Below are 10,445 nucleotides of genomic sequence, written 5' to 3' on the forward strand. Positions count from 1 at the left end.
ACTCATTAAGGTAAAGTGCTGAAGGCAGGTTGAACACAAACTGCAGGGGGAAGCACAGGAACAAATTCATATAAGGGCCCTTAATATGGGGCGAGGCAAGGTAGAGGACACAGGCCACTGTATAAGTTACACAGAGCAGACATCCCCTAGGCAGAAGTGTTCCATGAAAAGTGGCAACAAAACAGTTCTTATTCTGTTATAAAGGCAGCAGAGAGCCATCATAGAATCTATTTTTTAATTTGATGTTTTCAGAAAGAGGCTTACATAATGGGGACTCTTATCAGAGAGTTATTTCCAGGAAATGCAAGGATTCCTAGGTGCTTTCATTAGTGAAAAGGGTAAAACCTTGGAAACATGAATAGATTTAAACTGGAGGATACAATGAGCAATGAATAATACCTGAACAGAGTGGGCGTATTGCAAATCAAGTACCTAATGGAACCTGCCTGTCTCATTTTTGATCATGTTAGCTGGATTTGCAAAATATAATGCAAATTCTAACTGTTGCTTTTGGGGAAAGGAAAATTTTTTTTTATTTTGTCCAAGTCATAATTGCCTTTCAAAATAGCCTTTAAGATATTCTGTGGACTGGATTATTCTTCCTTTCTCAGTTTCATGCCAAAATGTAAAGGAAATGCTATGTCAGAGGAGAATATCTGTAAATCTGTGGATAACCAATGGTGGATTAATTATCTTTATTAATGGTCTTCTAGAAACGAAAGCAAGATTGGACTAAGGAAATATAGTGACAGGTAGCCACATTCGGGCCTAATTTTGCAACACTGATGAACAGAGGTGCCATTGGCAAAGATGAAACTCTGTTCGCCCATAAAATGCAGTTATATTTCCCTAGAATGGTGTGAGAGATATCCACCTTTTCTAAAAGGAATTCCAGCCTTCCAGTAGCTTTCTTCTTTATTAATAACATTAGCGTCAATGTCAATAACATCATACGGAATGGGACAAAAATTCTTGATCATGAGGGATCAAAATCCAAAGTGAGATGATGAAAACTAAATTCAAGCAATGAGGTAAAAGGTCTAAAATAGAGTTATGAAGCATATACCAGGGGGCACATATACTTAGTTCGAGTGAAGGAATAGAATAAAAATTTCAAATGTTTTTTTTGGCTCCTTCGACCATCGAATTGGCTACTTCGAATCGAACGATTCGAACTAAAAATCATTCGATAGTCGAAGTACCGAGGTGCAATGTTAGCCTATGGGGAAGGTCCCCATAGGCTTTGTAACAATTTTCTGGTCGAAGAAAAATCGTTCGATCGATGGATTTAAATCCTTCTAATCGTTCGATTCGAAGGATTTAATTGTTCGATCGAACGATTTTTATCATTCGATCAAACGAATTGCGGTAAATCCTTCGACTTCGATATTCGCAGTCGAAGGATTTAACTTCGACAGTCGAATATCGAGGGTTAATTAACCCTCAATATTCGACCCTAGGTAAATGTGCCTACAGGATGCAGTAAGAACAAGTGAATAAATCAATCACTTTAATAACTTGAGATTATCTCCGATTACAAATGATTTATCTTTTTTTATTTGAGTTGTCATTTTAGTTACCGAAACTGTAAGATTACAAATGATTTAATGCATATAATAGTATACATATTAGAAAAACAATTTTTTTTTAGACAAAAATAAAGGATGATAAAATTAAACCAAATAAAAATGGCATGAAATAGATATACCCTGGCAGGTTCCCTTAACCACAGAATTCTATCAATGTAATCAAAATACACCATGGCCCTTATTCCACAGTTTTGTGACAACTAAAATATTAAAAATATTCACAGGAAAGGTTTGGGTATGGCTGAAAAAATCCTGATTGACTTATTCTGAGTATGTAGGATAAAACATTGCTTGCTTCCATATTTAACAGAGGAATAGTTGGTAAGAAGTTAAGAGTCCCTTCGTATTTTACCAGCCAGCACGGATTATGTATTATGTATACAGATATTGTTGTAAATAGTTCCCTTGACAACATTATGTCAGTTGAGGAAACTGCCAAACATTGCTAAGCAAAAGTTAAAGCACACAATCACACATATATTGAACGCAAAAGGCAAATTGTAGTTAAACAAAAGATTATCCGTGATAACACACATATCTGAACACCCTTGTCTATTAATATATTGGTTCTTGTCTGGTTTTGAATAATTACTAAAGCCAAACAAAAAACATGCAATAATCTGAATAAATGATAGTAGAACAAATACAGTTCTACCACTGTTTACTGACAGGTTAGTGACTTGTGGCCCTGTAGGTAATTGTATCTATATTGTAATTGATAATTGGTGTTCACAGGTGTCCAGAACATTGGTTTTCTCTGTACACGGGGTTGAATGAGAGTTTGGTTTGTTTTCAACCACTCTAAGTCAATTGCGATATAAAAACTAAATGGTTAGTCAATGTAAGAATTTTCTTCTAAAAAAATCATTTCCAACAGCAATCCACATGCTTTAGCTGCCACTGACACATTTGGGTTCATTGGGTGGGTTTCAGGAAGTAAAGGAAGCTCCAGATCCAGAGTTGCTGTAAAAATGCTGGAAGTATTGTGGTGTGTCTGTAGTGGACTACAAAGAAAACAGATTCTGCGTTGTTTTCCTGGGTTGAAAAAAAAATGTAACTTATATTTATATTATATTTATATTTATAATAGAGGTGTGACAATTCAACAGTCAAGTCTGTGAACTTCACCCAGCTTCATGCATGGAAGACTTTATGTTAACTTTTTAAAGCACAAATATTTAAATTATATCCTTGTCCACTCGTTACAGTCCACCTTTACAAATATTAGTTTTCTGACATATGATCCAGAACAGTAAAGATCTGAGAAAATAAAGTATTCCCTTCAACACTTAAAAAAAACACTTAAAAATTGGTATGCACGGTTTCAACATTTTCCCAGTTCCAATACTAGAGTTATCTGACACACTCATACCCTATCAAGTAATATTGTGTCATCTACAAATACTTTCAATTAACCATGTAAATGCCGATCCTTCTAATTGTGTAAGAAGGAATAGCTCAGTTATTAAGTGGAAAACCAGAGTGTGCTTAGGTGTCAGTTGATACACTAATTCCTTATGGCCTTGCGTCAACCACTTTGAAGGGATATTGTAATTGAAACTATTTTAAGGCACACTTTGGGGTTTAAATAATATGAAATGTGGCAGAATCATCAGCCAGTGCATGAGAATTTTTAGTCATGTGCAAACTACTCTTTCTAGTCTACTGGTTCTAATACATTCTGTAAAAAAAGAGGAATGATTAGGGGATGTTCACAGCATAAATGATTGCTACTCCTTACTGCCTCCCCCGCCCCATACACACACATATAAAGTTGCTTCTCTTGTTGACACCAGCAAAAAATGGAGTAAGCTCCCACTGCAAGCTGTATTGTTAGAGGATTCTTGCTTATTCCTTGTTAGGGTGATATAGGCCAGACATCCAGAAAATATAAAACTAGCTTCGACCAAACTGATTTGGTTCAGGTGAATCACCATATAAAATTACTGATCAAGTTTATATATAAAAGGAAGTGTAGCTGAGGCTATTTGTAAGTTACTGTTATCGTTTCAGACACTGTAGAGGTAAAGAGCACATTTACCACCCTCCAGGATTATGGTTTTTTTTTTTTTAAATGTTGCAAGAGCAGCACAGTCATTCATTAGGGATAATATTAAGCAGTTTTCATTTAATTCCTGGTTAATTTGGCACATACTGTTCACAACCTTTCCATATACAGCAAAAGAACACAGTAGGGCAGATAACAGAGCTGGCTTTACAAACAATGGGCTTATCTGTGGCTGTGCTGTTGGCATCAAATTAGTTACACTCACATTTTGGCAATTGTTTCACTAGAACGTAAAAGAAAAAGTCCTTGGCTGATTCGCAGTTTTGTTTGGTGACTATAATTTCCCTCTATGTTATCTATGGCTTTCAATAGTATGTGTAGTTTTGATTTATATGGTATACTCTTTACCATAAGCCAAAAATCCGAACACTTCAAAGGGAAATTAAATCTTGAAAAAATACCGCTAGAAATGAACCAGCCTAACGGTTTGGTATCTCTATAGTAGTGATGATCCAGGCCTTACAAGTTCTCAGGAGTTTCCCATCTTGGACTTTGTTAGGAGTGTCTGCCAGGCCCGGACTGGCAATCTCTGGGTTCTGGCAAATGCCAGAGGGGCTGCTATAAGGTCAGTATTTAGTGGGCTGGTGGGGGCTGTTTGGGCCTCTGTGTGGGCTGATTGGGCCTCTGTGTACCTGAAATGCCAGGGCCTATTTTAATTAATTCTCAGTCCAGACCTGGTGTCTGCAACACATGCTCAGTGTGCTGTGACCAGCTGTTGAGAAGGTAAGCTTAGAGGTTGTAGTAAATCATCGAGAAGAAAATTAGGTTTGCTGGTCATATAAACTGATGATATAGGGACGATTATTAAATTCTGATGTTAGTTTTGCTGGTTTCTGAGCTGCCATGTACAATAATCTGAATTATTTACCAATCAGCCTTATATTGTGACATTTATATTCCATATACACATTATATTGTGTGTTGGTCACTAAGCACAGTAACTGACAGCAGCACAGAGCATGTGCAGTGAATCAGCAGAAAAGAAGATGGGGAGCTACAGGGGGATCTTTGGAGGCACAAATCTTCACTGCTAAAGGGCTGTGTTTGCCTTGGGCTGGTATATAAGTACATGTTTCTTTAGTTAAGGTTAAGTTTTCCTTCAACTACAATTTGAAGCAATAAGTAGGAGGTACCTCGGTTGCTTACCAGAGATTTTCTCAGTCCCAGTTGCTATTAGCATTAAAAATAAAGATTGAAATAAATTACTACTTGGTTTTAAAAAAATTGTACACTCATATGATAGGTATCTATCGCTAAAGAGTTGAATAGTTGTGTTAATATTCTGCTGTCTCTATGTATATGGAGACAAAACAGGTAACTTAATAAAAACATGAAAGGGTGCCGGCTATAATGGATCACTGTACTTATTGCCTGCCCTGTGGCAACTTGAACCACTTCATTTATCAGGGTGGCTATACCCAGACTGTATTTTACATCTCTATGATAAGTATATTTCAAGATTTAAAATCTTGTTGAGCAGTAAACACAACAGAAGGGTAAATGTAAATCCCACAATTCAATTTTTTTGTCAAGTAAATCCCACAGTTTAATTTGTTTGTCAAGTGAACCATTTCCTTCTTATCTATCCTACACCATGCATGACAGATGGTCCACAACATGCTCCCCCTGCATCATCATTTTGGAAAAGGCATTACTTGTAAAAAGGGTACCCAAAGGGAGAGATTCAAAGATAAGTGCTGTACGCTCTTGAGAGCAGGGTCACCTGATCCTGTTTTATTCTGTGTTTCTTCAGTTATTGTAAGAACCCTGTTTGTTAGAAATAAATACATGATAATGATATTACTACCAAATTTCAAAAAGAAATGGTCTCCTCCTCTATTCCGGTTCATGTGAGCTCCTCCACTCTATCTCCAAGGACCACTCTGTATCTCCCAGAATCTGTTGTCTAGGCAACAATCAAACATTTCCTCTTCCTTTTTTTACACAATTTAGAGGGCAACTGCACACTAGGAAGGGCCAATTTACCAACCCAAGCATTAGATATGTGCCCATAGCAGCCAATCTGTACAGGTAAGGGAGCCCTTATTTGGAAACCCGTTATCCAGCAAGCTCCAAATTACGGGAAGGCAATCTCCTATAAAGTTAATTTTAAGAAAATAATTCTGATTTTAAAAAATGAATATCCATATCTGTGGCATATCAATCATATTGAGTTTATTTAATGTTTAAACAACTTTAAGCAGACTGAGTGGTAGACTCCACTGGAGATTTTGTAGGATGGTGTTGGATCAACGAAATGCAAGTTGGATGTAGTCACATGAGTTAAAATATAATGGGAATAAGAATAACCTAAAAAAAAATATTTGCCATCCGACATGACATATCTGTCGAATGGGAAAGCAGCATGCTGCATCTACATCCGTCAAGATAAAAACTGATTGAAAACATTGACTGTCATATTTAAACGCATGAAAAAACGACACCATGCAACTTTATCTAATCTGACATTACGTAACAGCTGAAGGTAGGGTTGCCACCTCACCGCTTTAAACCGAACACATTTAGATGCATGGCTGCACATGAATCAGTTCAGTCTGCAGCATGCATCTAAATGAATTGCTAATTTGCCATGCAGGCTGTGGATTCCATGTGTTCGGTTTATAAGGGGGTGATGTGGCAACTCTAGCTGTAGGGGATCAGATTTCCTAGCATCCTACAAATCTTGTGCTGTTTTGTGGCAAGATCAGATAAAATATTACTTGAAGAGTTTAGGTATGGAGTCCCTAATTTCCGGAAAACCCCAGATCCTATGCATTAACTGGATAATTGCTGCTATACCTGCAATTAGTTTTGATCTCTCTGCTACTGATGTGATTTATTCAAATCAGTCTTGATCATACAGCAAGTAATGAGGGTTCACTGAGTTGTCCAATTATCTGTGCCTAAATGTGACCTGGTTGTTTAACATTTATACCAACAGAAAGCCCTCTGCAGTAGGTAAAGGTTAAAACCAAACAGGTGGCATCCCTAATATATATGTACTGTGGGGTGATAAAAAACAAAGCATGATCAGAGCTTACAGTAATGAAACCCTGCATAAGCACTGTAGCACATGAGTATATTCAGTAATAATTGTGACATTTGTACGTATATAAACACCATAAAAGTAAATAGTTCAGAAGATCAGCAAGTGTTGCTATGTAAATATAAATATAAGGAACAAGCACATACATCACCTTCCCTTTCAAAATGCCACCCCCAAACAATGCTTGGGCCTCCTAGTGGCCTGACCCACAGTTTGGACACCACTACTCAATTAATGGATGGATAGCTAATTACATGATAGATTTTTCCATTAAGGCTTGTTAATAATAACCCTGTAATACAGATGCAGCATGTATGCTTTCCATGCTCAGACATATAACAGAATAAAAGTACAATACTCACCAGAGCAGGACCCAGGCACAGGTTAAAGAATCATTTCTAGCCTGGACAGAGACGACTGGAAAGCAACGAGGCGCTGTCTTCAGCAAGGGATGAAGCACGACAACCTGTTGCAGTCAGACCCTAAATCAATATGTTTGAATAAGCAGTGAAGTGCACAGCTGCACCCAAGAGCTGAGCTGGACTAACAGCCACCACACGGATTTGAATGCAGCTAGAGGAGTGAGTCATAGGTGCTCAGTCTCCATATGTCTCCCAGGGCTTTGCTCCCTAGCGCCTAAAAGCCCCTACAAGCTGCTCATACAGAAACAACAGGAATGTGCAGCAAAATCATCTAGCACTCAATCTAATAACATTTTCAAATGCATTCTAATAACAGGCTGAGTCCAGTGAATACAAAAGAAGACCCATAAAGGCTAGGTGTAGTAAAATGCTGTTGACACCAGTCTGCGTGGTTTTGTGGAAACAATGGGCTGCTGGAAAAGTCTATTGTTTGTAAATAAAGGCAAGAAAATCTGGGGGGTGGCACTAGGATAACAAGGGTACTAAGGGTCAAGGCACACAGGCAGATTCGGGGAGATTAGTCGCCCGGTGACAAATCTCCTCTTCTTCAGGGCGACTAAACCCCCCCCCCCAACTGCCTCCCCTGCCTTCTCGTGGGCAAAAATAAATCACCGGTTGGACGGCATTCATTTTCTGAAGTGATTCGTTTTCTGAAGTCACCCGATCTCCTCTTCTTCAGGGGCGACTAATCTCCCCAAACTGCCTTACCTGGCTTCCCGCTGGCGAAAATGTAAATCGCCAGTGGGATGGAACTCGGCGCGATTGGTTTTCCAAAGGCCGAAGTTTCAACTTCGGGCGACTTTGTAAAACGAAGTAGGGCCCCCCTACAAGTTAAAAGGCAGGGAAGGCAGTTCGGGGAGATTAGTCGCCTCAAGAAGAGGAGATTGTATGTCGCCGGGCGACTAATCTCCCTGAATCTGCCTGTGTGCCCTGACCCTTAAGCTGGCCATAGATGCAAAGATCCGATTGTTCAAATCCTTGAACGATCGGACTTCCCAATCTCCCGACCTGCCACTAACCAATACGATCTGAAAAAGAACAGATCAGCCGATCTTCTGCCCCTGACAGCAATCGTGGACTCTCCACACAAGGTCTGAAAATCAGTTTGTACGATCGGATCTTTGCATCTACTGTATGGCCTGCTTAAGAGTGGTAGTAAACAGAGAGGCAGCATAACTAAAGCATTCTGTATAATTGCTGCTATACTTGTAATTAGTTTTGATCTCTCTGCTACTTTAATTGCACTGATGTGGTTTAAGCAAATCAGTTTTGATCATGTAGCAAGTAATGAGGGTTCACTGAGTTGTCTTTAAAGGGATACTGTCATGGGAAAACAGGTTTTTTTCAGAACATATCAGTTAATAGTGCTGCTCCAGCACAATTCTGCACTGAAATCCATTTCTCAAAAGAGCAAACAGATTTTTTTATATTTCATTTTGAATTCTGACATGGGGCTAGATTAGGGTTGCCACCTGGCCGGTATTTTATCGGCCTGGCCGGTAAAAATGATGGTTGATCCCAATGTTATTAATAGGGAAAAAAGATAAATATATAGGAAGGCCGGTATTTTTTTCCAAAAAAAGTGGCAACCCTAGGCTAGATATATTGTCAGTTTCCCATGTGACTTGTGCTCTGATAAACATTAGTCACTCTTTACTGCAGCACTGCAAGTCTGAGTGATATCACTCCCCTTCTTCCCCCCCCCCCCAGAAGCCTAATAAAAGAACAATGGGAAGGTTCCCTAACAGCAGCCTGCCAGAAAGTAGTTCCACCCAAAAGTGCTGGCTCTTTCTGAAAGCACATAACCAGGCAAAATAACCTAAGATGGCTGCCTACACACCAACATTATAAATTTAAAAAAATACACTTGTTGGTTTAGAATGGAATGCTACATGGTAGTGTGAATTATTTGCAATGTAAATAGTGTAATTTACAAATAAAAACTACACCATAAAAATCATGACAGAATCCCTTTAAGTAATTATCTCTGCCTAAATGTGACCTGGTTGTTTAACATTTATGCCAACCGAAAACCCTCTGCAGTAAGTAAATGCAATACAAAGCTAGAAGGTTACTTCACTACTTATTCTATTCCTATGGGCTAACAAACCACCCAGAATGTCCTGGATTGCCTTAACTGCTCCCATTGACAGGGGGGATTGGGTCTCCCGCATTTGTTCCTTTATTATATAGCAGGCCAACTCTATCATATTCACTCCTGGTTTCACCCGGAACAGGACAATCCTAACAGCATATTATTAGGCACGGTACTAGGCTCACTAGAAGCGCTTTGTAATGTCCCCTACAGAGAAATCAATGCAGACTATATTGTATGTTTGGACTATTTTCTTTTTATTATTTGTTGTTATAATCCCAACTCCCTCCCCTCCTTCACTTTTAAAATGAATAAAATATACTTTCAAAAAAAAAAAATACAAAGTTGATCAGAGCTTACAGTAATGAAACTCCTTATAAGGACTGTATCACAAGTATATTAGTAATAATTGCGACATTTATATGTATATAAACACTATAAAAGTTTATAGTTCAGAAGATCAACAAGTGTTGATATATAAATATAAGAAACCAGCACATACATCACCTCCTTCACAATGCCACCCCCAAACAATGCTTAGGCCCCTTAGTGGACTGACCCCCAGTTTGGAAACCACTACTCAATTACTGTAATCAACGTATAGCTTACTACATGATAGACTTTTCTAAACCCACTGGTCCCTGCCCACCATAGCCTTGCCCCTAAGCCCCATCCCAGATCCCACCCATTCCACACCACAGTAAAAAGGCCACACAGACATCAGTGCTAAAAACGGTAAGCACACACAAGTTATAAAAAGCCGTTTATGGGAGCCCCCCATAAAAGTTTTTTTTTTTAATCATTTGTGGCCAGGGTCCCCCATAAAAGTTATAAAAAAAAGACCATTGGTGGCCAGGGTTTACATTTCTTTTAAAAAAAAAGACCATCCTCTTCAAGTCTATTCGCCGACTTTCGGCAGCTTGTCCTCTTCTTCAGGTCCTTTTGTGGCTTCAGGTCTTTGGCTCTGTTTGCAGCTTTGGCTCTTCAGCTTCATTCGTGGCTTCAGGTCTTTTGACTGCATTCATGGCTTTGGCTCTTTGGCTCCATTCGCGACCTTGGCTCTTTGGCTGCGTTTGCGGCTTCAGGTCTTCAGCTTTGGATCTTCAATGATGTCCATGCTCTTAATGGAGGCCTGGCTAATCCAGAAAGTGCAGCCCAGCCAGGCCCCTCTTTAAACTGATGACCCCGGGATAACTGTACCCCCCTGATGGAGTCCCCTGATGTA

The sequence above is a fragment of the Xenopus laevis genome, chromosome 2L, assembly GCF_017654675.1.
Source record: "Xenopus laevis strain J_2021 chromosome 2L, Xenopus_laevis_v10.1, whole genome shotgun sequence".
Classification (NCBI taxonomy): Eukaryota; Metazoa; Chordata; class Amphibia; order Anura; family Pipidae; genus Xenopus; species Xenopus laevis.